The 24,084-nt window shown below is 41.5% G+C and overlaps 1 protein-coding gene across 2 annotated transcripts in view; it reads right to left on the bottom strand.

The window, feature by feature from the left end:
- Positions 1 to 24,084, bottom strand: part of RORA (RAR related orphan receptor A) — a gene marked incomplete at its 5' end in the record, with an annotated part of 724,182 nt that overhangs the window by 468,573 nt on the left and 231,525 nt on the right. The window lies entirely within an intron of this gene.

The following is a 24,084-nucleotide window of genomic DNA, read 5'->3' as shown; positions in this document are numbered from 1 at the left end:
CAGTAATTTTTTTTAGGTTTTGAATATTACATAGCAAAACTGATACTCCACTATATTATTCTTCCTAAGCACTCCTGGGTCTTGAGCACACTGAAGATAATAATAAAAACATTTTAAGCATATTTTAGCAGAACAAGAACCAAGATGTGGAGAACATGCAAAGTATGGGGTTTCTCATATGTAATTCTTTTCTGATCCACTGTGGAAGAAACACAGCACCCTGATTAATAATAATTCAAGATGCTTATGTTTCCTTAGATTTTTAAAAATTATACTCTCCATAAAAAAAACTAGGTTTAAATAATTGAGTATTTTGAATATAATGTTAAAGAGAAGTTGAAGAGTGAGTTCTCAATATATTTTTGTTGATTTTTAAAAGAACAGAAATAATAATTCATTAATATTACCAATAATGCTACTAATTATTTTTAAAAATTAGAATGATCATTACCATTATTATTGTAATCACTACTAATAATTATCTACTATGCATCTTACTGGAGGGAGTGGGGATATGTGAATACAGAAATATGTACCTATGTAATTTCTGTCTACAAGTAACTTACACAACACAAAAGGTAACATATGCAAAAATACCGAGGCATTGCATGTAATAACCAGTGCTACGTGAGGCCAGAGCCAGAGCAGGTCTGCAAGCTCGTTGTTATTGGTGTGAGACAAGATAAGTACAGAAACTGACAATAGTGTCTACACACTTAAGGCACTTTGAGAATGGGGCACATCCCCTCTAAAATGAAAAATTTTATCTGTGCAATGTAGTAACAATAAACCTGGGCTTGTATTTTACATGTCTTTTTTTTTCTTATTTCATTTTTCAAATATTTCATTGTTCTCTTTTAACAAAGGTATTAGTCTGCAATAATTCAGAGAGGGAGAAACCAGTCCTTTACTGAGACAGTTTGAGAAATGCTAGCTTAGACAAGTTATGCTACTTGGTTTGGGAAATATGTTTGGGTGACAGTTACTATCTGGATTTAGAGGAACAGAGAGATCACTGTGGATTAGAGCATTTGAGCAGCCTTTATGGAACAAGTGGGACTCTACATTGTTATAAATTACAGGTGAAGAATGGAGAAAAATCCCAGGATTGAGCTCCCTAACATTTAGAAAGAAAGATATGTAGCCTAACCGGTTTGGCTCAGTGGATAGAGTGTAGGCCTGCGGACTCAAGGGTCACAGGTTCAATTCCGGTCAGGGGCATGTACCTTGGTTGCGGGCACATCCCCAGTGGGGGGCGTGCAGGAGGCCGCTGGTCTATGTTTCTCTCTTATCGATGTTTCTGACTCTCTATCCCTCTCCCTTCCTCTCTGTGATAAATCAATAAAATTTAAAAAAAGAAAAAAAGAAAGACATGCAAATTCGCCTGAGGTTTTGCATCTCTCCTGTTTGAGAACAGGAATCCCTTCCCATTATGTTGGGTAAAATCAGGAAATGGATTAAAATCTTTTAATTTCCTCTTTGGCTTTGAAGTTACTTAAAGAAGGGATTTAGAATTTAAATGATGTGATTGGTAGAATCTTGAAGCGAATGAGAAAACGTAAATTAAATGTCTTCTCATTTTCAAAATTAGATAGAAGAGCTTGAGCCCACCTAAGAGAAAGAAGAACTAAATTAAAATGTTTGGCACTGAAAGTAATCAGAACATTTGATCAAATTGAGAAAAACTAAATTCTTCTTAAACTTTAGTCCTGTACTTTTTAAAGCCCTCATCCTATTTGGATATGGGTGAAAACAATTATTTTCTCATGTATGAAAAATTAATTTTATCCTGAGGCTCAGCAAGGAGTTCACCTTGACATGTTTTACTTAAATCCAGGAGTTCTTCAAAATCAGCAGTTTACATTAAGCTTTTTATTTTGAAACATCTTATTAAATGTATTGGGGTGACATTGGTTAATAAAATTATATAGGTTTCAATAGCATAGAGGTTACCAAAGGGAAACGGGGTGGGGGAAGGCAGTAAACAGTTTACATATATTAAGCTTTAAATTAAAGCCTCCACAGTATTAGAAGCCTGTGGGAACTGGAAGGCACCATGTCTAATCCAAATAAAGTCCTTTAAACTTGCACTTGAAGAGTCCTAAGTCATGAGAAGCTAAGACTTCCTGGTAGTCCAAGACACAGGTAGGTAGCCCTGGGACATGGGACCCTGATTAGGAGGAAAGGAAATGAGGTCACCTAATTTCTAACCCAGTGCACTTACTTTTGTAATTTTTCTATTAGTAGAATTAGACACTGCATACAATCGGCTTTCAGAAACCTGCTTTTCACGTTCCTGAACAACCCGAGGCCACTTGGCCAAGCAGCCAGAGTCCTGGGTGGTCACAGCAAGTCAGGGTACAGAACGAGGCTGGTGGGGCAAGAAGCTGGCGACTGTCGGTGGCCACTGGAGCTTCACCCAGACTCACTGGGTGGCTGTCAGGGGCAGGGTGAAGGCTCCATTCAAGCTTGACTTGCCCAGGGACACACAAACCCTGAGTCTTAGGAGAGCTCTGTACTGCTTATATTGTGAAGTACATACATCACGGGCTGTGGTTGTTGTTATTGACATGTATTTGTCACTAACTGTAGGGCAGCTTTCTCAAAGCCAGTCCCATGGGGTCTGGCCGAGTCATAAGGTTGTATAAACACAAACCGTGTGTTCCAGTTTTCCCTGAAGTATCTGTTCTGTTTTAGTTTAGCGGGACACAGATGGACCTAAAATCATTGAGACTTTCATTTAGCACACTCCTTCAGCTGGGTGATCAGAGCACTCAGGACTCGGCTACTTCTGATGTTCAGAAATACCAAATGTTCCTTCTGTGGAGACTAAGGTGGCCCTCTAAAGTGGATTGTAATCACATAAAAAGGGATAAAATAATGCTGGCAACATGCTGTGGTCAGCTGGAAAAAGTGAAGCATAGGACAATTTTAAGACTGAAGACTTAGGGTTGTGATATATCATTCTTTCCTCCCACTCCACAGTGATTGTGTCTCCTTATTGTTGGGCAACCTCATTCCCCTCTCCAAGCTTTGGTCCCAGCTGCACCTCCTTGCCTGGAGGATGGTCTATCCAGTCATGATAATCCAAGACAGACTCATGGTCCATTCAAATCAGCTCATTCTTTATGGTACAACTCAAATTCTAGCTCTCCCACAAAGCTTTCCTTCCCAAATAGTATTGGGTTGTAAGAAAACCATGGTTAGTCAGACCTGAGATGGGCAAGTTACCTAATCTCTCACAGATTCTTCACTATAAAATGCTGGGTCATTGTGAAGCTCAGAGATGCAAAAAAATGAGTGGTGGGTATAACTTCTATTATTATTCCAGCCATCTATTTGGCTGGAGCCCTTTCCTCATGGGTACCCCAAACATGAGAATCAGAACCACATCTTTTGGCATGTGTATGATTTGTGAAATAATTCAGGTGTTTTGGCCTTATCTCCCTAGGAATCCCGACAGTGAAGACACCCCCAGCAGAGATTCTGTTATGCTGAGTGTCACTTACGGGACACTTGCTTTGTGGTAGGTGCTGGGCTGCGTTCATTTAATTCTTAAAATGGCCCTAAGAAGAGATTTTTGCCTTCTGTTTACAGAAGAGGAAACTGAGGCCAAGCCCTTGGTTACTCCAGAGGCCACAGCTAGTAACTGGCCTTGAACCCAAGCCCTTCATTAATCACAGCAAGTGCTCTCCAAACAGTAGGTACGGAAGGTGCTGGAGGGCAGATAATGACTGACTGATCAGCCGACTGCACTCATACCCCCAGTCAGACTACATCCTTGTCTCCATAGCATCTTTACCTGCCACCCTCCTTGCTTTTGAGCTGTGAACTCCCACTCTGGCTCTGTTTTCCCTCTGCCATCACATTGAGTATCAGCACAGTGCCATAGAGTTATAAGGACCCAGAAAGCGAGTAAACATATTTCAGGGGGCAACTAAGTGGTAAGAGTGAAAACAAGGTGGCAGGCAAAACCCCCAAGCCCTTCTGAAAGGGTTGAAGGGGGGCTTGTGAGAGAAGATAATGGGGGCAAGTGATATATGACCTATTTCTAGAATCAGATAGAAATGGTAATTCCCTGCAGGGTGGAAATCAGAAGGAATCATAACCTGCAATCAGTCCTACCATGCTAATAGAACGGGAGTCCCATTTGGTGCTTCTAGAAATGAACCAATAACCACATAGGTCAGATGGCAATTGCCTTCATTCAGCTAGAAAAATGCCTATTTTTCAACCAGTGAGTGCACTGTTTGGGATTTCTGTTGTTCTGTTGTTCGTCCTCTGTTGGAAAGAATATATAAAAGTCGTAGCCAAAGGCAGAACACTTGCCTTGCTGACAGATGGCCTACCAACTATGGCACATCATGTGCTGCTAAACTATTAGAATTACGACTCGCTGCTTCCTCGGCAAATGCCTGCCCTAGATGGAGTGCTCTAGACGCTGCAGCTGCCTCTGTCCTTTCCCACGCCTTTATGATGTTTAAAGGCCACCAGGAACACTTTATTTTTTTTAAATATATTTTTATTTATTTCAGAGAGGAAGGGAGAGGGAGAGAGAGAGAGAGATAAAAACATTCATGATGAGCGACAATCATTGATCGACTGCCTCCTGCATGCCCCTTACTGGGGATCGAGACCCCAAATTAGGCATGTGCCCTTCACCAGAATCCAACCTGTGTCCCTTCATTCCGTAGGCCAATGCTCTATCCACTGAGTCAAACCAGCTAAGACACTTGAAACACTTTAAACAAGGTACACCATGTGGCTTAATAGACACTAACATCTTACAGGGCTGACCTAGATTTATCTATTCCAGGTGCACAGAAATTGTATTTGCACCCTCCCTCATCATATCCACTCACTTTCCATTGAAAATACTATTTTATTATTTTCTTTTCTCATGAGAAGAAGGAATCATCCTGAAAGGGGGGTGAAGGGGCAGGCAGTGATAAAGGTAGAATAATGAAAAGAAGGCATCTTTTGAGTGCCTACTGTATGCACGCCAGTCTAATCCTAAAGAACTTCAGTGTTATGTATTCTTATTGTAGTATTAGATGCCTAGTGCATGAAATTCATGCACAGGTAGGGTCACTAGCAGTGGCTGGGGCCTTCCTTTGTTCTGTGTTGCCCCCTGGTGGTCAGCACACATCATAGGGAGTAATTGAACTCCTGGTCGGTCGAACTCCTGAGGGTACACTTTACATGTTAGGCTTTTATATATACACTAGAGGCCCGGTGCACAAAAATTTGTGCACTTGGGGGGGGGGAGGGGGTCCCTCAGCCCGGCCTGTGCCCTCTCGCAGTCTGGGACCCCTCAGGGGATGACCACCTGCTGGCTTAGGCCCGCTCCCTGGGGGATTGGGCCTAAGATGGCAATCAGACATCCCTCTGGCAGCCCAGCAGCCCTTGGGGGATGTCCACTTGCCAGCGGGGAGCAGGCCTAAACTGCAGTTGGACATCCTCAGCACTGCTGAGGAGGGAGGAGAGGCTCCCACCACCACCGCTGTACTGGCAGCCATCAGCCTGGCTTGTGGCTGAGCAGAGCTCCTCCCATGTGAGAGCACCCTGACCACCAGGAGGAAGCTCCTGCATTGAGCGTCTGCCCCCTGGTGGTCAGTGTGTGTCATAGTGACCAGTCATTCCCAGTCTTTCTGCTGTTAAGGTCAGTTTGCATATTACCCTTTTACTAAATAGGATAGAGGCCTGGTGCATGGGTGGGGGCTGGCTGGTTTGCCCTAAAGGGTGTCCCGGATCAGGGTGGGGGTTCCGCTTGGGTGCCTGGCCAGCCTGGATGAGGGGATGATGGCTGTTTGCAGCTGGTTACACCCCCTTCAGGGTGGGGGTTCCCACTGGGGTGCCTGGCCAGCCTGGGTGAGGGGCTGAGGGCCATTTTCAGGCTGGTGGGTGACTGAAGCTCCCAACCTCTCCTTTTTTTCTTTTTTTTTTTTAATTCTGGGATTCATTTACCTTCTATGGCTGTCACTGGAGCTGAGAGCCGGCTTTAGCTCTGAGGCTCGGCTCCAGCTCTGAGACCTCAGCTGCTGAAAGCAGGTATCTGGGTTTGTTTGGATTCTAAATTGTAACACTGTTGCGGTCCTGCCCACTCCAGCTCTGATGACTGAAAGCAGGTTTCTGGGTTTTGTTTAGCTTCTATAATCGCAACATTGTTTCTTAGAGTGCAAGCTCAGAGGCCAGCAGCAGCAGGCGGGGAACCTTGGCTTCCTCCATCACTGGAGCAAGCAAGCCTCCTGTTTGCTTCAGCTGCCTGGCTTCCGGCCGCCATCTTGGTTGGCAGTTAATTTGCATATCTTGCTGATTGGCCAATGGGAAGCATGTTGGAGGTATGGTTAATTACCAAGTTTGTCTGTTATTAGATAGGACTAGAGCCCTGGTGCACAAAATTCGTGCATGGGCTGGGGGTCCCTCAGCCCAGCCTGCATCCTGTCGCAATCCAGGACCACTCAGGGATGTCGGGCCTAAACTGGCAGACGGACATCCCTCTCGCAATCCAGGATGCTGCGTGCAGCAGTGACCACATTTTTCATACAGGTGAAAAACATCTTGCTGTTTTATGGGCAACTACATTTTTTTGCCCTGATTATAAAAAGTAGTACATAACATGATCTTTCTGAGGCAGTACTACCATTTATCCCATCTTATGGGTGGAAAAACTGAAGCAGAGAGAAGTTAAGTAATTGGCTTTGTCACACAGTTATAAGTGTCATAATCAGGGCTAACCACAAAATGTCCAAGCCAGAGTCCATGCATGTTATCACTGCATCATCCTGTTTTTTCAGTGTTAGAGTAGCCTTGCCAGGTTTTAATTATTAAATCTGAGAGACTGTTCTCAATATATATAGTAGGGTCCCTGGGCCTGGCCGTAAATCAGGACCTATCTGTGGGGTGACTAGCAGGTGGGGTGATCAGAGGCCCCTGCTGGCACCCGCCTTGGCACTGCCCACCAGCTGGCCCTGCCCCCCGACTGCCACTGCTAGTCGCCTTCTTCTTGGGGGCAGCTCCGGCATTGACGGTCTGCCTCCTGGTAGTCAGTGCACATCATAGCAACTAGTTGTTCCACTGTTCGGTTGATTTGCATATTAGGGTTTTGTTATATAGGATTTATTGGGGTGCAATTCATATAACATACAATTAAGCATTTTAAAGTGTGCAATTCAGTAGCTTTCAGTGTATTCAAATGTTGGGCAATCCCCCCCTTTTCAGTTTCAAAACATTTTCATCACCCCTAAAAAACACTGCATACCTACTAGGTAATCACTCCACATTTTCTTCACTCATCCCTTAGTAATCACTAACCTGCATTCTGTCTCTATGGATTGCATTATTCTGGATATGACATATCAAAGAAATCATATGACATATAAACTTAGCATGTCTGCTGCTTTCATTTAGCATAATGTTTTTGACATTCCTCCAACTCGTAACATACATGACACTCTGTTCTTTTATGGCTGAATAATATTCCATTGTACATACATGTTATACTTTGTTTATCTATTTTTTGGCTGATGGGCGGATACTTAAATTGTTTCTCCTCCTTGGCTATTATGAATGATGCTGCTATACACATTCACGCACAAGTTTCTGTATGCACATATGTTTTTGGTTTCTCATGCAAATATACATAGGAGTGGAATTGTTGCCTTAAGCCTGCTTTAAGATGGGGAAACTGAGGCTGAGAGAGGATAGGTACCCAACCCGGGGTCATTCCACTCCTCAGGGGTGGAGCTGAGATTAGGACCCAGGTCTGCCTGGTTCTAACTCTAAAACTTCTTGAGTTAAAAAAAAAAAATCACTAATTATTTTGTAGACTAATTCTAACTTTTAACCTCAACTCAGACACCATGAGGTCACATGATAAATAAAACTAATTTGAACTCGTGGAACATAGTTTCATTAGGCTCATGCTGAGATCTGAGCTTTTTGTTTCCCAGGCAAGTCAACAGCAACAGACTTGACTTTGTTAGATCAACTATAACTTTTATTTTAAAAAGCCCCAATTATGCCTTAACACAGAGGACTTAGTGAAACAATCAGTTAAATTTTAATTTTATAATTAATAGTATAAACGTGTTGGAATACTTTGGAATTAGAAAGGCTTGAGTGCCATTTTCCTTTCCTATTAGCCATTGTTTTAAGATACACTTATACTTGTTTTATGTAACGATTGGACAGGAACTTAGTCATTAAAAAATAGAAAATGAGTAAATTTTTACTCATGTGCTTTTTTTCAGTGAATTATGAAAACAAAATAAAAAGTGAAATATAGTGGGGAGTCCTATGTACTATTAAGAAATGGTGTCTTTCCTTCAAAGCCAATTATTCCTGGATGAGAAATGATCAAACTGCCAACACATATCTTCTGAACATTCATTAGGAATGTCTACTCATAAGACAGCAAATTCTGGGGCAATTTGTGTTGTCCGAATGAGATAATAGCTCATTTACAATGTGTCTAATATACATGTGTACTACAAAGTTATTTCCTCACAGACCTGTCCGTACATACACCCGCCTGCACCCAAACACCTGCCATCAGCATGAAGCAAGCTTTCCAGGTTCCCAACAGAACAAAAATACTGACAGCATTATTTTAACACATGCTTAATACTTGAGGCTACCAAGCACTAGATATTATAAAGGAGTTAAAATAAATGGTATCTCAAAATATGATGCAGGCAGAAATCAAATGATATGCCTTAGAGCTACTTCACTAAAATGAGTTACAGACAGCTAAGTAAAATTACTCCATATGTCACCAAATCCTCAGTAATCCCTATCTATATGTTATTTTTATTAAAATAGAAAACAAGTTTTTCAAATGACAAAGAACCAAATCTTATTCATTTTCATTTATTCAGCACCACTGGATGTTTGCTATGATAAAATGAATGGAAGCCTAGCCTCTGTTGAGAAGATATCACTTACACCCAGGAGATAACCACCTCATTCCTCTCAGAAGCAAAAGGGAGAAGAGCAAAACTTCCTGTATTAAGTTGGCTTCAAGCCAAAGAACAAAACTAATAATACTAATACAGCAAGTAGAGCCTCACGTTGAATGAATGAATGAAACACCCTAGATGGGATAAAGAAGTAGATAGAACTTATTTGGAAACTTCAGACTGGGTGAGAGGAGTTTCATGTTGGTTTTTAAGGAGGTGATAGGCACAGATTATAGGGGACAGCAGATGATGTTGTGGTCTTTTTAGACATGCCAAAATTAAATTGACAAATGTTACATATTAAAAATCCTAAAAGTTGAGTTTTTGTGTCCCAGTAATACTATACCTAAGAATTTTTCCTAATAAAAATGACTCAACACATGAAATAAAGTTAAGGACACATATGTAATACCTTAATCAAGAAAGAAGAAAAAATTTTAAAAAAGTAGTAATTTAACAATATGTTTTGTTGGTTTTTTTATGGTAAAAATATAAAAACAACTAACAATAAGAAATAACAATAGAAATAAATTATTAATAAACATTTAACATGAATAAACTAGAGGCCTGGTGCACAAAATTCCTGCATGGGTTGGGTCCCTAGGCCTGGCCAGCGATCAGGGCCAATCTGGGCCTTCCAGCTGCCTGCCAGGGCCTCCCTTCCCCAGCTGCCAGCTGCTGGCTGGGGCCTTCCTTTGTTCCGCACCGCCCCCTGGTGGTCAGCACACATCATAGCGAGCAATTGAACTCGCACTCTCCCAGTCAAATTCCCAAGGTGACACTTTGAATATTAGCCTTTTATATATACCCTGAGTGGCCAGATTATTATGACCACCTGACATTCGTAGGCAAGTTAGCTATAATTTTGCACTGAAGTTGATAGAGGGCCAGACCATTATAAATAAGGAAGCAGGTTGTTTACCACGACAGTAGAAGTGATTTTTTTCTGAAAATATGGGTAAACAACACGACTTAACAGCCTTTGAATGTGGGAGATATATACTGAGTGGTCAGATTATTATGACCACCTGACGTTTGTAGGCAAATTAGCCATACACTACAACGTATGGGATATGGAAACTGAAGGCCTGTTTGAACACCTTTGCTGTCTGCAGTTACCAAGATAAAACGTCTCCAATTTGCACAGGAACACAAGGATTGGTCCGATGAATCACGTTTCCAGTTGCATTATGCAGATGGCAAGAGTGAGAATTTGGAGGAAACAGCATGAAAGCATGCACCCCACATGCATGAGTACAACCCTTCAAGCTGGTGGGGCTAGTGTTATGGTTTGGGCATGTTTTCCTGGCATGATTTGGGCCCTTTAATTTGTGTGGGACAACGTCTGAATAGCACAACATACCTAAGTATTGTTGCTGATGAGGTTCATCCTATCATGTTGATGGAATATCCCAATGGAGATGGCTTCTTCCAACAAGACAATGCGCCATGCCACAGTGCTCGTATTGTACAGGAGTGGTTTCAAGGACATGAGGGAGACTTTACCTTGCTAAGGGGGCCCCCACAATCACCAGATCTCAATCCAATTGAGCGTTTGTGGGACAAAGTTAAAAGAGCCATCAGGCAGCTGGTTCCACAACCATCAAATCTCACAGAACTGGACAGTGCTATTCATCAGGCATGGTGTCAGATTCCTCACATCACCTTTCAACATCTCGTGGAGTCAATGCAAGAAGAATTGCTGCAGTATTGAAGGCAAAAGGTGGCCCAACAAAGTACTAATGGGGTGGTCATAATCATCTGGCCACTCACGTTCAAATATATCCCATGTTCAAAGGCTGTTAAATCCTGTTGTTTACCCATATCTTCAGAAAAAAACCACTTCTACTGTCATGGTAAACAACCTGCTTCCCTATATATAATGGTCTGGCCCTCTAGCAACTTCAGCGTGAAATTATAGCTAATTTGCCTACAAACGTCAGGTGGTCATAATAATCTGGCCACTCAGTTTTATATTTGACTGACAGAAAGAAATCAGAAGAAAATTAAACTATTGTAAGTGAATAAATAAAATCATGTCTTTAGACCCAAGGAGAAGCCAATATGAAATAGTGTTAATATCAGTATTAAAAAAATCTATAATTAATAGAAAATCTGTATTTAGAGATTATTTTATTAAGAAATACAAACTGGGAAGAATGGATTCCTGCTGGAGGCAATGGCACCAAGAAGGCAAGGATTTGGAATGACGGGGAGGAGAGGAAAAATGGAGACTTGACTGAAATGGAGAGTTCCAACTAGCAGCTAGGATCTTGGCCACACTCATTTCTGGTTAAGAACTGAACCATGGAAAAAGATAACCCAAGCCTTCACAGAGATGCTACTTGCAATCCTTAGGTCTTCTGTTGTGGGAGGGCTCTCAGTATCTGAGCCTCTGGGAAGAGGACCCCATATGGTTTGGGTACTTATAATTTAATACACATCCCCATGGAAGGAAATACAGGAATTACTAAGTGGAGGTGGGGATTGGGTGGGGAATAAACTGAACTCAGCCTTAATTCCATATGCCTGTGAGTAGAGACCCTGCCAGAAGTGTTTTTATCTGAAATAACTAATTCCAGGACAGATCGGTCAACCATCCCCCAAATTGGTGCTGTGGAAATATCTTTTGGGCAGAAAAGCTACTATCATATCCCCAAGCTCATGGGGTCACATGGACCAAATTCTGTGGAGGAAACTATAAACTGGAGGAATACAACAGAATTTTCCTGAAACTACTGAGCCACTCTGACCACCAGCCTTTTGCAACCTCCTTTTACACGCCCTGCCCCCCTTCCCTGTCCCCTTGCTGGCCTCTCCTATCCAACAAGCATCTCAATCAGCTCTGTGGTTCATAAGCCATAACAGTAAATATGGATTTCCATGAATGTGTAGGCAAAACACATTATATGAGCATGGAAAAGACTACATTTGTCCATGGCAATTTAAAACCACTGCAACATTTTGGGCCCCTGTAGTGTTAGAAGAGTCATGTCCTGTATGGATAGAATTCATCTAAATATTCTCACACAGGTCAGCATTTAAGCAACATAGTTCTTTGTTTGCATAAGGAAACAAAAGAAGGTGGTGTCGCAAAGCTGCTAAGGTGTACCCAACCCAATTAATTTTTTTTTTTCATTTTGAAATAATTTTAGAACTATAGAGGAGTTGTAAAGATAGTACAGAGTTCCCACATCCTCATTACCCAGGTTTACTAATATTAATATCGCATATAACCAAAGTACATTTATTAAAACTAAGAAATTAACATTGGTATATTACTATTAAGTAAACTTTAGTAGACTCTATTCAGATTTTTCTAATTTTTCCACTAATGTCTTTTTTTTCCTTTCTTTCTGGGATCTCATCCAGAACCCCCTATGGCATTTAGTCATTCATGTCTTCTAATTTTTATTTATTTATTTATTTATTTTGCCAATCAGTGGCAGTTTCTCAGTCTTTCCCTTTTCTTCATTATCTGAACACATTTGAACAGTCTCTCGATTTGGATTTGTGTGATGTTTCCTCATGACTAGACTGAGGTTATGATTTTGAAGACATACTTCAGCAGAGAAGGGCCCTACTCTTCACATTTTATCAGGGGGCATGTAATTACTAACATGATCTGTCACTGATCACTTCTTTATTGTGGTGTCTGTCAAATTTCTGCACAACTTAACTTTTTACTTTTAGACATAGTTGCCAGATTTAGTAAATAAAAATGCAGGGCCTCAAATGGGACATCTTATATAATAAAAGGCTAATATGCAAATTGTCCCCACGTGCACTGAGCAACAGGGGGCAGTGCAGAACATGGCAGGCATTGGCAATGTGGCACTGGCAGCGGGCAGCAGTGGAGGTGCTGCCGGCCTCGATGGGCCCCAATGAGAGCAGGACCGCAGCGGGATGGTGGAGCAGGTGAGTAGGCGGTGCCAGGCCAAGGCAGATGCAAAGGGAGGCCCCCTGCCAGTGGTGGCAGGCAGCCGAGGGAAGGGAGGCCCCAGCCGGTAGCCAGCAGCCCCTAGGGGCTCTACCCATGCACGAATTTCATGTACTGGGCCTCTAGTACTTATAATAAAAACATATTTTTTAATCTAAAATTCAAATATAACTGGGCATCTTGTATTCTATCTGGCAGTCCTACTGTCAGAAGTAACTTCTCAGTAACAGCTATAAATGTTCACTGAGCCCTCAACCACCATGGAACTTTCCTCACCCCACTTTCCATGCCTCAAAGACTGCAGTGTAAGCAAGAATCTTATTTAGTTCTTAAGTCAGTAATTCTCAAACTCTAGGATCCACTAGAATTCCTTGGAGACCTGGGTCCTATCACCAGCTTCTGATTCAGGAGGTCTGGGGTGGAGCTCTACAATTTGCATTTTTAACAAGTTCCTAGGAGATGCTGATGCTGATGGTCTAGGGACCTCATTTCAAGAAATTCTATCTTTCACAGTGAGGAATTTGGGCATTTGTACTTCCTATACTTACCATAAGATAAATATCCATACAAACTGTATGTTACAAATCTGTCATTACAACTCATGTAGGGTAGGTCAAAACTGACACAACTTACTCTTAAGCTATGAATGACTCATATATAAGAATGGAAACAAAGAACAGTCCAGACCAGACACTTCTATCCCCTGAAGGTGGGAATCCTTTTTCTCCCCAGTTAGAGTTGAGAATTAGGCCAGATCTATAAGGGGGGCTACAGTCGGGTGGCTTCCTCCTCCTCCTCACCACTGCCTCAGCTGTGGAGAGGACACAAATTTATCTCCAGGAGCATCTATCCATCCATTGTCACCCCTTGCCTAAAACCATGGAATTTATCGGGAGCCATTCTACATAGGATGCAGAGATGGCTGGAAATCAGAATGCACTACTTCACAGAAAAAAAATACTATAGACACAAACCAAACTCAACCTGTGTTTTTATGTTGTTGTTTTTGTGTTTGTTTTAAAACCTATTGTGGGTTGGTTTGGGTACCTGATACTTAAAACACTGCCCCACTCTCCTTATAGAAAAAGTCTTTCTTGGAACCAAACAAAAAAACTTCCAAGTGCTTCAACACAATACAAGTGATCCATATTTTGGAGATGTCACATTCACTTCTCCCCTCCCCTTTGATGGACTATTTTAGATGGAAGGAATGAGATTCTGGTCAAGCTCTTCTGCAACACTTACCTACCCTTTGCATTGGATTCCTAAGCAGCTGGCTACCTACAATACTCTCATGTTAATTTAAGCTCAGATCCTACTTGGCTAGTGGTAATCTTTCCAAGTTGAAAAAGCACTTTGAAAGGTGAAGGTCTCTGAAAAATGGCTAATGTGTTCATTCTTCTAGCATATAGCATATGCCAAGGATCCCATCAGGTAATTCATATATGGGATCGCATTACTCTTGACTGCACTATTGTGAGGAAGGTAGAAATAACCCCCTTTTACAGATTGCTAAGTTGCAAAGCACGTTATAGACCCAAGATTTAGCTTCACTGTTTTAGACCTGACTTTACAATCAATACTTCATTTAATTCTCAATTCAACCCAGTATAAACTTTCCCAAGGGACCGAGCTTCAATCTTTTATACCATCAGGAAGAGCATTTGGTATTCTTAACTGGGCACCTACAAATAGTGCTACGAGTAGGCTGGCATGCCAGAAATAACTGATGAAACATTTTTCCCTTTAATGCTCTTCTAACATTATTTTCAAAAGGAAATAAAATACAATCTCTACCAAAAAAATTCTAAAATCCATAATAAGGAAGACAAAAATCTTAGTATTACCCTCATGTGACTAAGACCACTAAAGTCACCTGGTAACACTTCGGGGTAATGAGAAAAAATCTGAGGGCAAACAAAAATTTAATATTTTGCCTAAGTTTGAACTAGACAAACAGGTTTATTTCTAAAAGTCACCTTAGAGAAAGAGAGGTCACTAAGAGTAGTTATCTAGATTATATGCCATTTATTTACTGTTGAACCTCTGATTTCCACACAAAGAAACAGAATGGAAGGTCACCAGTCCTGACGGGGAAGAACTAAAACTTTACATTTCTTCTTCTTTATTTTCTGAAGACTTAAGTGATTGCAAGACTCCCAGGCTTTCACACAAGACCTCTCAAATGTGGTAGCTACTAAGGGTGGTAGCCGGATACCAAATGTCTTTAAAGGGACTGAATGGAATGCAACCAAGTATTTAGGCAAATAGCCAGGTCTATCTCTTTTCAGGAGGCTAACGGAGGTGTGGCCCTCCTCCCCAGCATTTCAGGAGGAGAAGGGCATCTCAGCTGCATTCATCCATCTTGTACCTGTCCTGCTTCCATCGCTGGCTCTCCCTGCCTCTTTGCGGTTTAGCTCTTCCTGTCCTTGCAGGAGTACCTGAAAACAAAAGCTCCCATCCTACTACCAAAAAAACCGATATGATTATAGCCCAGGAACGGTGGAATAGAGAAACTGTGATCCAGAAATTAAGTGGCCCAAGCATCGGGAGTAAGATGCTGGGGAGAGCTCCGCAGGTGAGGCTGTGACCAGAATGAAGACATCTCACCACATGTCTTATTTTGGTCCTTCCATGCCCTCGTCCATTGTACCCACAGGCCTGAAAGAACTCACAGGCCTCCTTGAGGAAGCCAACTTCATCACCCTTTTGAAGACCCTTCGTTTTAACAAGTGTGGTTTTCCATTGGGGCATTGGGGTGTCAAGGGCCAGAAGCTTTAAAAAGGAAAGAAAGAAGAAAATCAGGAAGTGGTGTAACAAAGGCCTAATTATAAGGGAGGAGTATCTCTCTACAGACAGGTCACTGGAAGGATGCCAAGGGCTCTAGCCACATAAAGGAAAAGATTGTTATAAAAAGATGTTTAAAAAAAGAAGAAGAAGAAAGAGGCATGGCAGTGGAGACTGCGAGGGGGTGGGGCACAGAATAGGGAAATGAATAAGAATAATGACTTAAAAGCTTTTTTCCCCCCTCTGGTTCTCTGCTTCCTTTTCTGCAGATGCTCAGCTGAGCCAGTGCAGCTGGCTCCCTGACAAATGTGGAGAAATCAGCCAATTTGAGCTGGTTGTTAGCAGCCCTGGCACAGAGGCTAGAAGAGATGAGGGGCTGCCTTAGGTGTGGCAGGAGGTCTTCCGGAGCCATGGCTGAGAGATCGTGGGCCAGTGTGTGGCCTGCTGGCCTCCAGGTTCTCACCAGCGCCCCCTCCTACCTCCTGGCTCCATTCTACCTCCTGGCTGGATAAAGGTGACTTTGGATGAGGAATCTTCATCTATTAGTTCCTCTTCCCCTCCCCAACATGCTCCTGACAATTCTCTCCTCCCTTAAAACTGGTGGGATTTCCTCCTGCTCACTTGGTGCAACAAAAGGACTCCTGTCCCCAAGTGTCTGAGCACACATCTGATGGCCCAACTCAAGGTCCTTAGGGAACACCTGATGCATAGCCCTTTCCCATCACTGCACTGAACCAGAGTCTGGGGACACCCTGGCAGAATACCCTGGCATTGCCCCACAAGTCAGGGAAGGCTTCTTTGTAAATGTACACTAACACCAAAGAGTAGGCCACACACATTTATTTACACATTATTATGTGGACACAGAGTATGACCATGACAAAAGGAGGGCACATCTGGCTATACAGTTCAAGCAAAGCAATTAACACTTCGAAACAAGTTCAAGGTAAAGTAGTGGTGCAAGTTCCTTACCTATTAAATCGTCCACTTTTCTGTAAGTCTTATTTATGAATTATTTGATAATTAAACAAAAAGGATAAAAATGAGGAACTAAGGTAAGTCCTCACTTATCATTATCCATAGGGTCTGCAACTAAGCAAAATGATGTATAAAGAAATCAATTTTTCTATACGATAATTGATAGAAACAAGAGTTAATTTCCTAGAGCCATGGTTGGCAAACTGCGGCTCGCGAGCCACATGTGGCTCTTTGGCCTCTTGAGTGTGGCTCTTCCTAAGCCTTAGGAATACCCTAATTAAGTTAATAACAATGTACCTACCTATATAGTTTAAGTTTTAAAAATTTGGCTCTCAAAAGAAATTCCAACCGTTGTACTGTGGATATTTGGCTCTGTTGACTAATGAGTTTGCCGACCACTGTCCTAGAGCATCTCACCAATGTTATAAGGAAACACATTCAGTGAAATGACCTTATTCGAGGACCTGCTGCACTAAAATAAGTGTTTACATAAGGGAAGTTTCTAGGGGAATGAAGATGCTCTACATCTTGTTTTGAGTGGTGGTACATGGATGGATACAACTGCCAAAGCTCACTGAATTGAACACTTAAGATTCTGCACATTTTCTTATATGTTAATTATACCTGGATAAAAATTTTAAATGTAAGTGCCTATGTTCCAGTAACACTCACTGTGTCTACATAATGCATCCATACCAGCACACTGAAGGGTCCCTACTATAAAAATATGCAAAGAAAACATTCATAAGGTCACTTCCTCAGTTATCCTTTACATAATGCAATATTTTCAAAAGAATGGAAAATGATTCCTATATGATCTTCAAATACATTCTAGGAGCTTACAGCAAAAATACTTTGTGAGAGAGAAATGATGTTGGTTTATGTTATATACGAGTTGACTAGTTATAATCTGACAGTAAAGTATGTCAGGCACTTGACTTCTTTGGTCTGGAAAGCCTTAATGTGGGCAGTGCTGGCTGGGAGTGTAGAGGGAAGAGCAAAAAAATTGGTTTGAACTATACTGATTGCAGATGACATCAACACATTGTTCAATTCAGGAAGAGAGCAATAGACCATCAGAGGTGAAAAGGTATTGGATTATACAGTCTATTCAACTCATTAAATCAATATAAAAATTGAGGCTCAGAGAAGGAAAGCAGTTTGCCCAAGAACACACAGATGTGGGTCTTCTGGATCTCAAGTCTATTTCTCCTTCCAGTTTTGCATTACTCTTGTTTTAAATGCCACCTTCTACTAATATTTTAAAGCAAATATGATATTTATATCTGTCCTCAACTTCCTACAAAGTAATATTTTTACTATGCAATATTGTAAAACATCTTCAGAAAAATATTTTTTTCCTGAGAATGGTTGTTCAAAAAAATGTGTGTTTTTAAAATTAAGATAGCCTAGTGTTATACTCAATTACTCATGTTCACCTTCTTAGAAAGTATTCATGTATATTTTCTCAATAATAGTTATGGCTCTTGAAAACTCTAATTCATGTTTGCTGATATCCCATGCCTAGAATACAAGATTCTCAAAGGCACTTTTATCACCATAAACCCACATTTTTTTCCATTTGGACCTCAATACTTCCTTTGACTTTGCTTCAGTGACTAGGCAAGTTATCCTATTCTCTTCACTTTAAGAATTGCTAGTGATAAGGTAAAAACCATAATTCCATGAAAGTAATTATTGTGTTTAATAAAGAAACAAACCAATACTCTTATTCATATCTTCAACTCACTGTTCATGTAGAGAGTGAGCCACAATGAACAAATGCTAATGGGATGTTCATATCCATATCAGCCACACTGAAGATGGGGGGACTTACTGCCCACAAGCAGAAATGAACCTACTCAGGAGACAGTGGTGGTTTTGGGAATCCCAACATAATGACCAACCACACTGGATTTTAGTATAGTGACAGCACCCCGGAACTAGAAGGGAGCTGAAAAATCATCATGCTTGGTAGAAAAAAAAAACACACAACAGAATTCTTCTAAAATTAAATTTTATATGGACCAGGTCTTATCAAGGCTTCCTGCACAAGTGTGTTCCAGGACTCAGCCTTCAAAAGGACCCATGGCATCTTTGAACATGAATATGGAAGGGAAAGAACAGAAGAAATTTTGCTCTGGGTTCTTATTTTTTCCTGCTAGCTTCAAAGCAGATTAAGCCATATATATATATATATATATATATATATATATATATATATATATATATATATATGATGAAACCATCTAAATTTCAGACATATTAATTAATCTGCTTTTCATCCCCCCTCTAAAGGTATCCTATCAGAACTAGGCTGCAAGGAAGACTTGCTGTAATGTTCAATGTTTAGAGCCGATCAACAGCTGGAAAGGCAAACTGTTCTTCAGTGTGAACATTTCACAGTTCAAATCACTTAACAGATGTAAAATTATATGATAAACTTAGCATTTAGATTTTTTTATTATTAGCTAGAGACGATCTTCTTGGAAAATACATTTGATGTTTAGTACTTCTTGATGACTAAGGCAAGAATTTTTAAAATGTTCATTATACTAAATAAAAATGTTCATTATACTAAATCATACTTTAATCATCATAACATAAGGCTCATAAGGCTCATTCAGGTCTACCTACAATTAACTAGACATTTTAAAGCACTAAATATACTAATTTAAAGTTGGGGAATGGATTATCCTACTGATCAGCCAACTAATATAGAAGATGAGGAGCATCAAGGTTAGAAATGATATCAGATGCAAAGTGAATATTCTATAATAGAAATTAATTGATCATTAATCATGCTGGTGAGAGAACTTTGAAGTCAAGGGAGGCCCAGGATCAAGGGAGGCAAAGAGTACCTCGCCCAGGGAGAGGACTTCGGACAGGAAGAAGCCATGCCGGCCACTCCCCTCCAAGTAGGAGCAAAGCAAGTGGAGAGGATTTACAGGAGAGAAACAAAGGCCACTAACTGACCAGCGGTTCTCAACCTGTGGGTCGCGACCCCTTTGGTGGTCGATTGACCCTTTCACAGGGGTCGCCTAGGACCATCCTGCATATCAGATATTTACATTACGACTCATAACAGTAGCAACATTACAGTTATGAAGTAGCAACAAAAATAATTTTATGGTTGGGTCACAACATGAGGAACTGTATTTAAAGGGCCAGAAGGTTAAGAACCACTGAACTAGATGGAAGGCAGATCTGGTGAGGAAAGATTAGTGCAATTAGGTGTTTCAACTTTTTTTTTTTAAATATATTTTATTGATTTTTTACAGAAAGGAATGGAGAGGGATAGAGAGTTAGAAACATCGATGAGAGAGAAACATCAATCAGCTGCCTCCTGCACACCCCCTACTGGGGATGTGCCTCAACCAAGGTACATGCCCTTGACCAGAATCGAACCCAGGATCCTTGCGTCCGCAGGCTGACGCTCTATCCACTGAGCCAAACGGGTTAGGGCACAGTTTCAACTTTGGAAGAAAAGAAAAAGGGCAACTTGATGCCTCTCATCAAGCACATGAGTGACTTTTATAAGAGGCTTTAGGAAAATTAAGAGACAGCAAGAGAAATTCAGGTAGGCATTTGGGGAGGGAGGCCAGACAAGAGGGCAGTGATCAGTCAGGGAATTAGAGGCCTGCATGGACCTGCTTGTCACTAACAACTGAGGGGATCTTGGATAAACATCTCAACCTCTGTAGGTCTCAGTTTCCTCATCTGTGAGGTACAAAGGTTGCAGCAAATGACTTCTGACATCCTGGTTCAAGAGGATCTTTTATCTAAAATAATCTGAAAAAAAAAATACCCTCTCTCAAATTAGAAGGTTACTAAAAAGTATTAGGTAATGTTGTGGACACTCCATTTTTAATTTCCTTAATAAAAGACAAATGTTTGACCCAATAGTTTCTTGAGGGTCCCTCCCAACATTCTGGTTCTGGACAGCTTTTTCACAGAATTGCTGGCTTGCCACTATGTCCATCACTGCTGGGATAGAAATGATATTAACCAATGCCTGGTCTTATTGGAGGGGATGACGCTTTTAAAAAATGAATTACAAACCATTGTGGGAAGGTAAGAGTGGGCTCTGGAAAAGTTAGTAATAACCTCACTTAGAGCTCAGCTCCCCACTGGGCACATCAACCACAGTGTTCTGGCTGAGGAAGCTATGGGCTCTAAAAGTCAGTGTAAACAATCAAAGCTGATATTTTAGAGCCCAAAGAAGGAAACTTAACAAGTTAGTCATTGTTCTGGGCTAGTATGCTTACAATGGCTCTTAGCCTTGCCATGCCATAGGAAGGTAGGCATGATGTACTATCTCATTATAAGTGAGGGGCTAAAGTTCAGAGAGGTGAAGAAGCCTGCCCCAGGTTACTGGGGCAGACAAGGAGTTCCCCTTTTACCAAGCACCTACAGTGAGCTGACTCTGTCCTAAACACCATGGGACACACGGGAGAAGCTGACACGGCGCCTGCCTAGACAGTGCACTTTCCAGTGGGGAGAGGGGGGAGCAGCTAATGATGAAGAAATATTTGGTAGTATGAAATATGACAAAAATAAGACCAGGGAATATGACGGAGAGTGATTGAGAGGCTACTTCTACGTGGTGAAGGGAAAAAGAACTCTCTGAAGAGGTGACTTTTAAACCAAGAACAGAATGACCCAAGGCCCCAGCCATGTGAAGATCTGGGCAAGAGTCAGATCAAGTGAGCAGGAGGGAAGGGCGCGGAGTATATAGTGGAGATTCTAGACATCAAACAGAGTATAGCTGAGCAGGCAACTGATGGACAAGAGGGGCAGCTGGGAAGCCGGCTGCTGCCTAATAAGCTCCTCTGTCTGCCAGGCTGTGGCAGTGGGTCGGCTGGCTGGTTTCATCCTTGTCTTTTAATAGAAGCAACGGGAGGGGAACAGAAGCCACATCCACGTAACACTAGCACCTGCATCTACAAAGAAGGAGCGCCTCATAGGAAGGCTGGGCACTGCAACTCACCACCCCAAAAGTTTCAAGTTCCTTTCTGCACTGTGTGCCAACCTGAACTCCCAGCTTCCCTCTGCCAGGAAAGCTCTGCAGCGTGCTGGCGTGGCAGCCAGGCCTGTGAGCTGCCGCTAGGTAACAGGAAGCCAGGTAGGGAGGGAAGGACAGCATCCCACTGCGATCTCAGCCGTATTTCTTCCACATGGCAAGTTTCATTTTGTTTAATTTAACAATAAACTCATTATATTAACTCAATTCAATAGAAGCAGCAGGGGGAGTTCTCCTAATTTAATCTTGGGCTTTGAGGAGCCTTGCTCAGTGCTAAAACAATGCCGTGCAGAGAGATTAAAGGGCTTATATCATATTGAAAAAATACCTTAGAGTTTCTGAATGCAGCCTACCTGTAATTGAGGAACTAAGCAGCACACTTCTGACTTTATCATCTGGTCAGAGAGCTAAACTCTGCAAGCAAATCATTCTTATGAATGATGCCGCTTTAAGGGTTTAAACTCTGAGAAGTGATCCAATTTGAAAAGGAGTTATTGGATGCACCCAGCCAGGGAATATAAATATCTCGAGCTTACCTATGCTATAAAACTGGTTTTCTGTAAGTCATCTGGAAATCAAGGATGTAACTATCCAAAATCCATTACTCTATGCACCCATTATATAGCATGCAGCCAAAAAAAAAAAAGGTTGGTTCTGATTATTAAATATTATAAAAAATAATGTCTACACTTTATAAGAATCTTGAGGGATAAAAAAAAAAGACTACATAATCTGCTGATCTGAAATCTGGAGATTCCAAATTCTCTTTCTTTCTCTCTCTCTCTCTCTCTCTCTCTCTCTCTCTCTCTCTCTCTCTCACACACACACACACACACACACACATACACACACACACACACAATGGCTAGAGACCAAACAATGGATTTTGTCCCCAGCTGGCAAGAGGAATTAACACACTCATTAATTAGGATCCCGTTTAGGCTGGTATTGAATGTATATGAATGCAGGCCCACTCGAGGATTCCAGCTGGGAAATGCCAACTTTGGAAATTCAAAGACAAACCAGATTTATCTCTGGCGTCCACATTTGCTTAGTGGTCACAGTGACCATGTGGGCTTGTGTGTATTTGTGAGGCCTGAGAACATTTATTTAATATATTTAATCAAGCACGTTTTAAAGTTTATTTAATGTTCTTTTCACTACAACATGCAAAACAAGATCAAGTCAGGCATGGGAGGTGGGGGAGAACAGGGCCAGTTTTTAGGAAGAAGCTATCTTTATCCCAGATGGCTTTTAGAAGAAAGAAATGCCAAAATGTGAGAAAAGGTACGGATAATAGTTCTGATTCTCTCCAGCCGCGGCTAACAAGGCCAACCTCTTTCCTGGTGGGAAGGAAATGAACAGGGAAACGGGATGAGAAAGGCACAGGCTTGGCCCTGGCTGTGGTGCCCCATCTCTCTCTGTCTCTCACACCGTCTCTCTCTCAATCTCTCTATTTCAATGAGAAATCTTTTGTAGGGGGTCAAATACAGGAAAATACCACAATCCCAGTGTGGAGGACTGAAGCTGGAGGGAGTTCTGTCACTGGTTTCAGATCTCTGAGTGGAGAGAACTCAGACAAGATGAGGTTTCAACTCTTTGCCACGCGAGAAAAAGCCTTTTCACCCTGCAATTTGCAAACAGGTCTGTCCATATTCAGGACATGTTCTTCTATTATTTCCATGCCTTGTTAAACATGTGCTTTGTTTATGGACAGCATTTCTTTCATGGAAAAGTAGAATTTGACAGAGAGAGAGGCGAGTGGAGAGGGAGAGAGACACAGAGAAAAATCAGAATGCAAATAACACAGCAAGCAGGCGCATCCTATTCTAGGGTTTTTTATGTTCAAAATAGAGTTTTATTTTCTCCATCTAAAAATAAGCCTGTGACCTTTTGTATTCCAGCATTTTGTATTTCTCCAGGCCATATGTATTTCTGCAACGTCCAGAATCCCAAGGCACGTCGGGCAGAGTGAGAGCTGACTGCTGTCTGGTCCAGGTCCCTGGCACTAAGAAGTACACCTGTCAGAGCAGCAGCAGCCAGGTTCCAAGAGAAAGAATCCGAGCTCTGGGAGGGCACTCTGAACCCCATGTTCTCTGTCAGTTATTGATTAAACCTCTTATGCATACACAGCCACTCCAGGAAAGCTGAACTTTAATTTTACTAGTATGTCTTCTACAGAAAAGAGATGGATACAGACTGTGAGTAAATAACACTAAGCACTATAAGAACAAACACCTGCATGCGTTTTCATTGTTAGATTTCTTTTTAAGTCCAAAGAAGTAAAAAAAAAAAAAAAGAATGTCAAACCACTTATAAACAAAGAAATGCAAACTAAAATGTGTTGCACTTTTAAAATCTTACCTAATTAGCAAAGATGAAAAAGAAAGATAATA

This window comes from Myotis nattereri (genome assembly GCF_964212035.1).
Source record: "Myotis nattereri genome assembly, chromosome: 1".
In the NCBI taxonomy this organism is placed as follows: Eukaryota; Metazoa; Chordata; class Mammalia; order Chiroptera; family Vespertilionidae; genus Myotis; species Myotis nattereri.
Note: the sequence above shows the minus strand (reverse complement) of the source record. Positions and strands in the feature narration are given on the sequence as shown.